The following is a 4,479-nucleotide window of genomic DNA, read 5'->3' on the forward strand; positions in this document are numbered from 1 at the left end:
TCCCCCCGACCAGTTTGTAACAGGCCACAAGATCCCCCCTCAGCCTTCTCTTATGGAGGCTGAACAGGTTCAGGTCCCGTAGTCTCTCCTCATAGGGCCTGCCCTGCTGTCCCCTGATCGTGCGAGTGGCCTGCCTCTGGACCCTCTCTATGCTGTCCACATCCCTCTTGAAGTGCGGTGCCCAGAACTGGACGCAGTACTCCAACTGCGGCCTGACCAGTGCCGCATAAAGGGGGAGGATCACCTCTCTGGACCTGCTCGAGATGCATAGTGGACATGTTGTTGAAAGGCAGATGGGAATAAACAATGATATTTATCATTGGGTGTTAATTTTATTAGCAGTAAAAAGAGTCAGGAATATGTATAACAACTGTTTACTTAAGCAGTTTTCTTGAGAATTTCATCTAGCAATCCTGTCCCATTGAAGTCAATGGCAAGATTTCTATAAGTTCATCGTATAATATTAAACATAAACCAATTTAGGGTTTCTTCAAAGAAAATGAAATTAACAATGTAAAACTTAGACACACACACACACACACACATACTCACACAACATCATAGCTGAGCAGCAGAGGCATAACAAGGCAGCTGGGCACACAGGGCAGTGGGACTCATGGAGGCAGAGCAATTTCTAGGTATTGTCATGCTGCCATCACAGTTGTGTGGTTGCAACACCCAGGTCTGCCCTGGTTGCCCTGCCTTAGTTACACTACTGCTGAGTAGCCAAACATGTTTATTATTAACAGCCACTTTTAAGAAAACATTTAAAATGCTAACATGTAATGCTGACTAACTTGCTTGTACAGAGTATTTCTCAGCAAGGATGGGGACTTTTTTCTTAATTATATTTTAATTAACTTTAGACCATTTTTTTGGAAATCAACATAGACATAGGACTCCTGTTGCGGTTTTATATCAGAAAGAATGGTCGGGGGTAAATACTAGGCCTTTCCTACCATTTATCTATCCTCTCTTTGTTAATAAGTCATTTTGCATGTACCTTACTTACTTATCATTTGAAAAAAAAGCCATGGATAAACATATTTGTATACATATGATTCTCTCTGGAGTCAGCTTGGCCCAAAAAGCGAATTGTGACTCTCATGAAAAAAAAACATTTTGGAAGCAAGAGTGCACCTCCTTACAGAACAGGGGCTTGTAGCCAGTGGGGCTGTGTGTGGGGCCTGCACAAGCTCCTTGCATCAGTGGAGAAGTGTATAGTAGTATGGGTTTAGGTTTCTATGGGAGAATAAAAATAATAATAAAAATAATACTATATCATAGGTAAATAAATCCAGAATAATAACTATAACATACATCCCTATCTATGCACACATTGACTCTGATGTGTGCAATACAGTACAATATTGCACACCTCAATGCATAATTTTAGAAGAGTAATAAATATTGGATTCATAGATTCATAAAGTGTAAGGCTGGAAGGGACCTTGGAAAATCATCGGGTCCAGCCCCCTGCACTAGGCAGAAAATTTGGATTCTTTGCTTTTAGATACTGAGCCTTTAGGGTTCATGCTTTCCAGCTTTTCTCTGCCACTGTGAGGATAAAATGTTATTTGTTTGTTTGTTTGTCATCTGAACAGAGAACTTTGTGTCAGGTCACCAGTTTAGAAGCTGAGGCATTAGGAAAAACAAATGCTATTTTTGGTTTGTGATAAAAATCATGCAAGTTGACAGCACTGCTTTTACGATTTAGGAAGATTGTTTTTTAACAGAGCATTTATGCGCTTGCGTGTAAATTGACTATGTGGCATGCAGTATGATTAGCAACAGCTTTTGTGTGTCATGGCACAGGTTCCCATACACTCCTGACAACATGTATATTCATGAGACTCGTGACATTTTCCTGCATCTGCTCTTATAACAGATTTCATATCCAAGCAGCATTTCATTGATGTAGAACACTGTTGCATTTGATGTATAATTGCTTTTCATCTAGTTGTGTGATTACTTTGTGACACCTAGTGGATATTTTGGTAGCAGTGCTGACAGCTGTATCTCAAGCCTTTTTTTTTAATTGCATGATCTGCCTTGGAAGCTCAAACCATATTGCAAACTTCTCTCTTTCGCTTTTTAGTTTTCTTGCTCACTTTGTTTTCTCCCTCACTGAGTGCATCTTGCATAACCCTTGAGGTATATTCAGTTATATTACACATGGTAGTTATGTGGCTAGATAAAAGTACTATTTCACACTGAAAAAAAATCATTGTATCCCAGAGTAGCAATGGAAGTAAACATTTTAAATGTCTGCTCAAAACCCACAACCATGCAGTATGCAGCATGTTATCAAAACCCACAACCATGCACTGTCTTCTTGTCAACTTAATCCTAGATGCCTGATCGGTAAAAGGTCCACTTCTTTTTATAGCCCATTATTCAAAACTGACTCAAGGTATGGCATAATTAAATGCCAACAATGTTTTTTTTTAACAAAACAGGATGTATTTCAACTTACAAACCTGTTCTTGTAGCTCCAAATTTTTATGTTGTCCTTCAAGTATGGAATGGTTTAAAAAGAAAAGGTGCCCAAAACCATTTAATATACTCTCGACAAGAAAATACAGAGGATAGAAAAATATTTCCATAGTTCTTGTTCTAAAAAGAATCTTTGAAGGAAGGTGGCATACTGGTTCCTTTATCATTTGTAAAGATTGAAATTTGGTGAATAATTAAAATATTCTCCTAGAAATCAGCTGTTCAAACGAGACTAGGAGGAAATTTTTCAGCTTATTTACATCAAGGGAACAAAGTCAGAAAATGACTTACCAAATGCATGACCTACTTTCACATCATACAGTAAAAAATATATCTTAATTTACATCTGTCATGAATCCTTTGCCTGAAGCATGTTTCAAAGTCATTTTTGTTCAGAAAAATGTTCAAATACCGTCCAATACATTAGTTAGAAATGTTGTGTCTATATTTCTGTCTCATTTTTATTTGGCTGCCATTTTTATGTTGATTGGGGAAAATTGTTGATTTGAACTGGAAGTCTGCTTGAAGTTCATACTCTTATTGTGTCATAAGTGTGCATGTTACTTTAAAATTGCACCAAATGATTAATAAACTCCCTTCCCAAAAGCTCTTATGATCTTCAGGCATATATATAGTATGCTAGGGAACAAAGACAAATTGATGTGTTGCCCATTACCAGTCTTTTCAGTAGTTTACTAAGGATAGTGGCTTGAGGTACATTAGTAGGGAGTTGTGAAGTTAACGTGAAAGCACAGTTATTTAAAAACTGGAGCCAAATAATGACCAGATACCTGCTTTACATAGTGATAGGCTGTCATAGCAAATATTAGGGGAAGACAGACATTTTTCATAAATTGAAGGTTTCATGTAGAAATACATATGAGCCATGAAGAAATTGATTTTAGAGACCATTTAATGTTTCAAGTAAATAGATTTTAGTTTTCCATGTGCCCTTTTTCAGAGAACCTGTTTTTCATACAGATTTCAAAATAGGAAAATGTAACAGCGAACTGTGTCTTTAGTACAGATTGATATGGCGTTCTTTCTCTGTATTCCTCTTAACTGATCATCATAACGGTTCCCTTGCGACTCTCACTGATGTAAAATTAGAGCCTTCAGCAACAGCATCATGAATAATTGATGCTGAGAATCCAACACACCATTGAACACTGGCAAAGATCTGCTTACTCTCTATCACCTGAAGCCATGGTTTAACTCCATTAATGAATGTTTAACTACTATGCGCTTTATTCTCCAACTAAAAAGACCTATGCTGGAATAAATCCATTGAGAGCTCTAGTCACCTGAGAAAACAATAAGTTGCACAAAGAGAGTTGAAAACAGACGGGGCTGTGTGACAGAGCATACAAACACTTTACTTCTATATCAGGAGGAGCTCACAGTGTAAATTAGTTGCTTCGTACCACTGTGCCAAACCTTCAGGAGGATTCTTGGAGCACTGTGTAGTAACCAGGTCAAGGAATGCATCCTTGGTGCATTTGACTTCATCCAGCTGTGAAAGCTGCCATGTTCACAAAGGGCCAGGTGCCTGGACTTCTAGGCTCTTTGATCTTTTCTGCAGGGCCATCAAGCCTGATGCCACTGGTCCTATTTACATCATACAGTCCCATACACCACAACTAGTTTTGTTGGTGCCATGAAACTGCTTGGACATTAAACTATTGCTATGGGTAAGAGAGAGTAACAAAATCATGCCCTTATAATGTATGGTATGTTATCATGTGGTATCCTCTAACCTTTTTCATTTTACACTGCCAAAATATTCCCTTCCGTGTCTCCATCTAGACTGCACGTTGGTGTAGCTGTGTACCTCTGGTAGCATGAGCTGGCCATGCAGAGTATATACAAGCCTTGTACTGTTGGTGTCATTTTAGTGGTTGCATGCAAAGTATGAAATACACTAAATTTCATAGTTTCATAGTTTCATAGTTTCTAGGGTCGGAAGGGACCTGAGCAGATCAT

General features: G+C 38.4%; 1 long non-coding RNA gene across 6 annotated transcripts in view; it reads left to right on the forward strand.

The window, feature by feature from the left end:
• LOC109296523 overlaps positions 1-4,479 on the forward strand; it is a 149,376-nt gene that overhangs the window by 139,523 nt on the left and 5,374 nt on the right. The window lies entirely within an intron of this gene.

This window comes from Gavialis gangeticus, unplaced genomic scaffold (genome assembly GCF_001723915.1).
Source record: "Gavialis gangeticus isolate Ggan-Ray unplaced genomic scaffold, GavGan_comp1, whole genome shotgun sequence".
NCBI lineage: Eukaryota > Metazoa > Chordata > Crocodylia > Gavialidae > Gavialis > Gavialis gangeticus.